This window comes from Hippopotamus amphibius, chromosome 6 (assembly GCF_030028045.1).
Source record: "Hippopotamus amphibius kiboko isolate mHipAmp2 chromosome 6, mHipAmp2.hap2, whole genome shotgun sequence".
NCBI classification, from domain to species: domain Eukaryota; kingdom Metazoa; phylum Chordata; class Mammalia; order Artiodactyla; family Hippopotamidae; genus Hippopotamus; species Hippopotamus amphibius.
This window is the reverse complement of record NC_080191.1, coordinates 47,567,239-47,575,531: the sequence shown is the minus strand read 5'-3', so window position 1 is coordinate 47,575,531 and position 8,293 is coordinate 47,567,239.

The following is an 8,293-nucleotide window of genomic DNA, read 5'->3' as shown; positions in this document are numbered from 1 at the left end:
AGTTTATATTCTAGTAGAGGTGAGGCATAAAAATAAAGTGGAAAAAGTCATGTTAGGTGATCCAGGTTGTGTAAAGCTGTGAATGGGGAAAAAGCCAGATGTATTATAGCTAGCTCCCTGGATCAGTGACAGGCTGGATATGGTTAAGCTAGAAAGGCACATCAAAGCCCAATTTCCTAATCCGGTCCAAGGAGCTCAGATCTGGTCCTATAAGCAATGAGAAGCTGAACCAAGGGAAGACTGAAGCAAAAAAGTGACATTGCCATTGTTAGCGTTGTTGCTATTATTTAGGAAAAAAATCAATGTGGCAGCAAGGAAAATAATAGATTTGAGAGAGAGAGGAGGCAGGGAGCCCAACTGGGAGAATTATGAAGTTATGTTGTTTCCATGGAAATAAGGGCAGCAACAAGCCAAACAGACAATGGGGTCATGGAGATAGAAGGGACCGTTTTGCTTAATGAAGAGGAATTGATCTAACTAGTGACTGATTTGGTGTCAGGGAGAGAGAGGTGGAGGAGGTAAAGATTTTAGACTGGAGTTTAACCTGGGTGGTGGGAAGAGGTGGTCTTGTTAACCAAGAAAAAGAGTGGGTTTTTATTGCACTTGGAGATGCAGGTAAGGAAATGAGCTTCCCAGAGCAGTTCAGAGGAGGAGTTTATTCTCAAAAAAGGCCCAAGCTGGGGACTGGTTTGTCTGTTCTTGTCACTTAGTGGTAGCTGAGAACCCTGAATTGGATGAAATCACTCAGGGTATACTGTACCGAGGGGTAGAAGAGGAAGTTGGAGGACTCTCAGGGGAGAGAAGTTAATTCATGACAACGGATGTCTTAGGGCATCAGGGCTTACCCTTCTTGTGGAACCCCATTTGTAAAGGGATGAACCGTGGTGTATTTCCCAACTCAACTCAAGCCCAGTCACATTGTCAAACCTGGCTTTCCAGAAAGTATATGTTGAGTATCACAGCACGGCATAAAATTCTCTCAAATTGTACTTGAGATGTGGCTGGTCCAAACTGATAGCTGCTATAATAGAAAGTATATGCCAAATTTTGAAGACATAGCAGAAGGAGGAGGCCAAATATCTTTATAATTTTTCATATGAATAACATGTTGAAGAGATTAAAATTTGGATATGGTAAGTTAAATGGTTATTAAAATTGATTGCCCACGTTTCCTTTTCTAAATGTTGGTCCAGAAAACTGAAAATTGCCTATATGGCTCATTGTATTTCTATTGGATGATGCTGAAGAGAGGACAGATCTGGGGGGATAAGAAGGGAGACTGAACTTAGCTTGGAGGCTGTTTCCATATGAGATGATGGTAGCTTGAAATAATGCCGTAGTAGTCAGGATAAAGAAAAGCAGATAGATTTGAAACACGTGGGGAGCTACAATTTATGGGAATGGGTGTTATTGGATATAGGCCTCTCAGCAAAGAGAAGAATTACAGATGACGCTCCATTGCTAGCTGGCCACTCCGGGATTAAACCTGAAGACTTCTCTCTACAAGGTTAAACCTGGGGTAGGGGGCAGGTTTGGGGGAGTAACGGCCAGTTTGGTGACCCTGGTCTCCTGAGTTTGAGGTCCCTGTTGGGCATCCAAAAGGAAAGATTCAGGGAGCAACTGGATATGTGGGTCTTCTAATACTGTATGAAAAATAACACCACTATCATTTATTTAAAGCCTATCATATGCCAGGTATATCTCATTTAACCCTCACATGTATTTGTGGATAAAAATATGCCAACTTCCCTTCCTTTTTAAAAAAAAAAATGCTCTATATCAGTAGTTCACAGTCCTATCAAGCCCAGTGCCACCTTCCTTTCCTAATATATATTTTATTGTGCCCCTTTTATAGTATATAATTGGTCTTTACATATCATTTCAAAATTTCAATATAATATCCTAACTGTAGGTAAGGGAGAAGTGGCAGCAACGTAATCTGGAAGACAATTTTATTTCTCTATTCATTAGATAAATGCTCTTTATTACAGTTAAAGTTTACAGTAGAAGATCTAATGACATATTTCGGTACTTGCACCTCTACATAGATCACCAGGAAAATGACAGCTGCCAGTGCAGGCTGATACCAGTGTGTCATGCTGGGAACTCGCAAACCACAAGTGGCATTGCCTCAAGGACGGGATATTCTGAAATGGTGAGCAAGTCTTGGAAAGTTCCAAACAAAACAAAACGAACATTTTTCTTGATTTACATGGCAGTTGCCTTCCCGAACAATTCAGTCTGCAGTTAGTTCTGGTATAATACTTGCTTTAAAATTTGTTCCAAAGAAATTGATATATTAAGGAACAATCTGAACATAATACATTTGCTTATGCAGGATTTATTTTTAATGAGAAACACTACGCAAACCCAGAGAAGTGCACTTCGCTGAGCAAGTCATGTTCAGGAATACGCACATATACCCACTAATGCACTAAACACCACACCTGCACGTGTAGTGAATGGAGCTGCAGCTTTCCTCCCTCCACCACTTCACAATAAGTCACAAGTGGTGGCTATTCTGTTGCCCACTTGCACTAGTGAACTTTAGGGTTTTTTTCCAGTAAGGTATTTATTGTAGTTCTTGTGTATTTCTTAACCATTTACCATGTATAAAGTTGTGCTACTATTTTTACTGGGATCCCATCTTTTTATTTATGTGTCACTGATGAAGATTTTAAGTATCGTGTGTGTCCCTAAACCCATTTTTCTCATGAGCTCTGTGGTTTTCACTGCATGATTTTTGCATAGCACAGTGATTTTTAGAAACACACGTCTTCTTATAGCAGAATGACATTAAAGATCTACCCTGCCCCCTGCCCCGGACTTCCCTGGTGGCACAGTGGTTAAGAATCTGCCTGCCGGGCTTCCTAGGTGGCGCAGTGGTTGAGAATCCGCCTGCCAGTGCAGGGGACACGGGTTCGATCTCTGCTCCAGGAAGATCCCACATGCCATGGAGCAACTAAGGCCGTGCGCCACAACTATTGAGCCTGTGCTCTAGAGCCTATGAGCCACAACTATTGGGCCCATGTGCTGCAACTACTGAAGCCACATGCCTAGAGCCCATGCTCCGCAACAAGAGAAGCCACGGCAATGAGGAGCCCGTGCACCACAATGAAGAGTAGCCCCCGCTCACCGCAACTAAAGAAAGCCTGCACACAGCAACAAAGACACAACACAGCCAATTAATTAATTAATTAATTAACTAAAAAATAATAATAATAAAAAAAAAAGAATCTGCCTGAAAATGCAGGGGACACAGGTTCGATCCCTGGCCTGGGAAGATCCCACAAGCCATGGAGCGACTCAGCCTGTGTACCACAGCTACTGAGCCTACACTCTAGAGCCCATGAGCCACAACTGCTGAGCCCATGTGCCACAACTACTGAAGCCCGTGAGCCTGGAGCCTGTGCTCCACAACAGGAGAAGCCACAGCAATGAGAAGCCCACACACCACAACGATAAGTAGCCCCCACTCTCCACAACTAGAGAAAGCCCCCACGCAGAAACAAAGACCCAACACAGCCAATAAAGAAATTAATTAAAAAAAACACCCCCCCTATTTATCTAAATAGATCTTTCATTTTCATGAGCGTCTCCTCTAGAGAGACATTAGAAAGTTGTACAAAACTGTCCTACACATCGCTGCGACCCCAGCCTCCCAGAACCTGGTCTACTAAGTGCCAGTGGCACACTGCAATCATGACACCCTGCGATCATAGCAGTAATTGACAAGCCTTCATACAGTTCCAGAATACCCTGGGTGTTTATGTGTGTGATACTGCCCCGGTTGAGAACCAGCAGTCTGTTTGAAGCTGGGGGAAATAAAGATGAATAGAAATTCATCAGACAGAAATGTATTAATTTATTCTAAAAAGCTCATCCTCAATATCACGGAATCGAAATTTTGAGTTTTATGTCTGAAACAATTTTTCAAAGAATTTGACAGTTTCTGTAAGTCTATTCTGATGGTAGTTGCTGACATGTAAGTTCACCCATAGTGTGTTAAGAAGACTACTACTGTTTGTCAATTTAAAAATGATGATGCCAATAACTGCTTTTTTACTATTTTGTGGCTGCTGTTACTAAGATGATGAAGTTCAAATCCAAGTAAGTTAGACACCAAGATCACTACTATATCTATGACGTTATTGTAGTTCATAGCAATCTCCCTATTACTATATTTGTTCAGTGTGATAACATAAGATTCATAAAATCTACAAACACGCAAACATCACTTTACATACAAGTTAAAATATCTTCAAATTGACCTCTACCTAATGGGTTCATAAGAGTAACTGCATTTCTTCATTCTCTTCACAAACCAAGCTGAATGCTCAAAGCTGCTCCCTATACATCTGTGCATTTTTGCTGTCACCAGTTGAATTATATGCAGTCAAATTTAATCCCAAACCAGTTTATTCAAGTTTTGTGGATGATTGAAGTTACATAATTTAAATGTCCCATAAAACTATGAAGTATGAATGCAAAAAGCATAGAGAGTGCTTATATCTGTGCCGACTAAATTAAATGCTTTAGAAAGACTGAATAAAGATGAGTCATTAAAAATTTCCATTGAATTTAGTATGGTTGATACAACTGTAAAAGGTTCAAAAAATAAAAAATAAAAATAAAAAATGATTCTTCCCACCAACTGATTCTTGAATGTCTTTGAATTCTCATTCTTCTTTAAATAAATTAAAATCGGAATTTTAATTTATTGTTATCGGGTTTTATTTAAGCTACCTGATTAGATTTCCAACAACAGACTCACACTCAAAATAAAGATGGCACACAACAGTACACTATAAGATGGTAAACATATGAGAATTTTTAACTTTTAAGTTAAAAGGAAATATTTAAAGATGTAATTATGAAGTTTTTATGATCCTTTGACTTTTTAAAATTAATCAACCAACTACTAGTTCTGGTTGTGTAGTATAAGACAACTTACTATGCATTGCATTTCTAGAATTTGGCGTGAAAGAACCAAACCATAACAACCAATAATGGAGTATTCACAAATAGGACAAACTACATAGACGTAGATCATCATTTGTTTGTCTTTAAAACACTGGGGGTCCAGGATAAATAAAAATAATATCTTTCATCTACCTTTCTGAACCAAAAACAAAGAAGCAAAGTCTAAGGAAAACTCCAAAATGAGTGCTTATTAACTGTTTTCTCTTCTAACAACCTCTGTTTTCAATCCTCTTTTTCCTGAGATGGACAGGCGAGATTAATTAGCTGCACCCTTAATTTACAAATGCAAACACCACCACAGAAACCTTCTTTTCACATTCTTTATCCATGAGTGAGATCTCAGAATTAAAATATCTATTTTGAGGCCAACAGGTAACTATAAACACCAATGTAAACAAATCCTGCCTGGTGGGGAAAGATGGCAAGAATGAGCAGGAATGGTATTTTAGAATGCCAATTTCTTTCTTTCCAACCTTATACCAGAAAGACTTGCTGATTTTTTAGGTACATTATCCACCATCCAACATTTTGGACATGGATGTGTTTAGGATAATCTATACCAGAGCGCCCTCCTTTCATTTTTATTTTTTGTAAAGTTCCAGGAAAAAACCCTTTCTTTGTTTCCTTAGTCATTTTAAATAAGGTGTCAAAAATCTCTAAGGAATGTAGACCTTGGAAAGCATGGGCTGGTGCTGGAGCCAGCCCTTACACAGCTCTCCATCCCACCTCCTTCCAGCAGAAGTGCAGTGTTGCTTCCAGATTTGGGTGGACTCTGCACTAGGGGACACTCCTGAAAAGGTGGCAGGTAGAGTTAGATTTGGAAGAAATGGCACCTGGGGGGTATTTATAAGATGCAACACATTAATTAGTCCTACTCCTTGAAGGAACAGTAACAAGCCATTATCCTTGATACTATCAAATGAAATCTCTATTAAGTTGGGTACATGGTGGGTTTTCAAGGCACAGTTGTGTAAGATAGAACTCTTACTGCTTGTCTCTGTGCCTCCTTTGCTAACTCAAGATTTAGAATGGGGATAGCAGTACCAAGTATGCACGCCTCCTCAGCCCTTTCCCAGCCCTTGACAGATGTCAATAGTCAAACCTGTCCCCTTTCTCAACAGTCAGCATCGTGCAATATCAGCAAGTTCAAATCTACGCTTTGCTACTTCCCAGCTATGTGGCCTTGGATAAGTTATGGGAGGCTAACTGCTGAAACAAACAACCCCCAAATTTCAGGGGCTGAACACACAAGTTGCGTGCTATAGACTCATGAAAACTCCAGATCAGCAGCTGGCTTTCCTTTAAGCAATGATTTAGGGCAGGTTTGATAAACTAAGGCCTGTGACTGAATTTGGCCTGCTGCACTTTTTTTGTACAACCAATGACTTAAGAACAGTTCTTACATTTTTAAATTACTGCATTTTAAATGGTTATAGATGTATCTACATAATTTCCTCAATTCTGCGTCTTGGTCCTCAAAGGTATTTACTCTTTGGCATTTTACAGAAGAAGTCTGCTGTCCCTTAACTTAAGGACCTCGGCTCCACCTACCTTATGACTCCACCATTTTTAACAGGAGGCTTCCAGAGTCCATTCATTAATCAAGAACGGATGGTACATGGGAGGATTTAATGAGCCAGGCCCAGAAGTGCTTCACGTCATTCTCCAACCATGTTCTCACAGCCAGAACTCAGTCACTTGGCCACACCTAGCCTCAAGTGAGGCTGAAAAATGTAGCCCAGCTGCCTTCCCAGGAAGCAAAAGAGAGGAGATGGATAATAGTTCACTCGTCTCTGCAGATTACTTAACTTCTCTGCATCTCTGTTTCAACTTGTGTGAAATGGGAATAATAAAATTTTAAAGAGAATTGAATGAAGAGCCTGGAACAACATAAATGCTGTATGTTTACTGTTATTTCTCTCTGCCTGCAAGTTAGAAATCTCGGTTTCCTTCTCAGCATCTGTTCTCCCCCGTATGCAATCTATCACTATGTCCTATTGATCTGTAATATCTCTCAGATGTGCCCTCTCTTCTCCAATATTGCCACTGTTTTAAAATATAGTTTTCCTGTCATTGAGGTACAGCAAGGCCAAAGGACCAGGAGACAACTGCCATTGAAAAGATAGGTTGTCATACTCACAGATCCCAAGAGGAGGGGGCATACCACTCCATGGGGGGCCACACAGGGAAGCACCAGGGTTTGCCAGGAGGCAGAGGGAGAGAGGACGTGACATGGTGGAAGCTTTTATTGTGGTTTCCAATGGAAGGAATGCACAAGGCAGGGTAAGCAGGTTTAGGGTCAGCTGGTTGAATAATCTCCGTGGGCTCTGGGGCTGTCTGGTTGTCTGGTACCTGGTCTTGGGGTGATTAGGGCAGGTGGGTAGTGGCCCAGACTGTAAGAGCTTGATAAAAAAAAAAGGCAGTTGGGGGCATGGGCACTGAATATTTTGGCTTGCATATAAAGATATGCTTGAAGTCCAGTGGTTTAAAACCTCTAGGAATTAGCTAGTCCTGGGAAGGGTGATCCCTCCAGGGTCAGCCAGGCCCCAGTTATCCAAGCATCAGAATATAGAAAGTGAAAACTAGGTTAACACAGCCAATGTTCTCAACTGGATGGCTTGCAATGCTCTTCCATCTCTCTTATCCTTGTGCAAAAGCCTCCCTCCCTGCGGGCAGCATGACCTTTTGAAAGCCTACATTTGATTGTATCACTGGCCAGCTTAAAATGATGCAGGAATTTCCCAATGCCCTTGGGAGGAAGGTCAAAGTCATTCACACCACTACAGTGCCATAGCGTGCAGGCCTCTTTTCTGGTCTCTTCCCGCACTGCTCTTCCCCTGGGCTCTGTGCTTCAGGCACACTGGCACACCAGCTCCCCCAACGTGCCTTGTTCCTCCACCTGCTGGGCTTTTGCCCCACTCTACTTTCTGCCTGAAAAGCTCTTCATTGCTCTGTGCCTTCTCCTCCTTCTCTGTTCAATACATGCTTGAAATTTCATCCTGGATTCACTTCCTCAGAAAAATTTGCATGACCTCCCCCCGCCAACACATACAAGAATTGTGTGATTAATTTCTTGGGTGCAAAGTGGCAAAGTTGATAAATACTAACCTTTGGAGTCTAACTAAATGGATTCAAATCCCATCTTCATCACTTCTCCCCTGTTGACCTTAACTAAGTTATTTAATCACTCTAAAATTCAGTTTCCCCTCTCTGACATAGGGATAACAACAGGAACATTCTCTTGGACTTTTTGTTAGGATTAATAAGATAATATACATCTAATGTTTAATAATTTCTAAGACTTAAATGT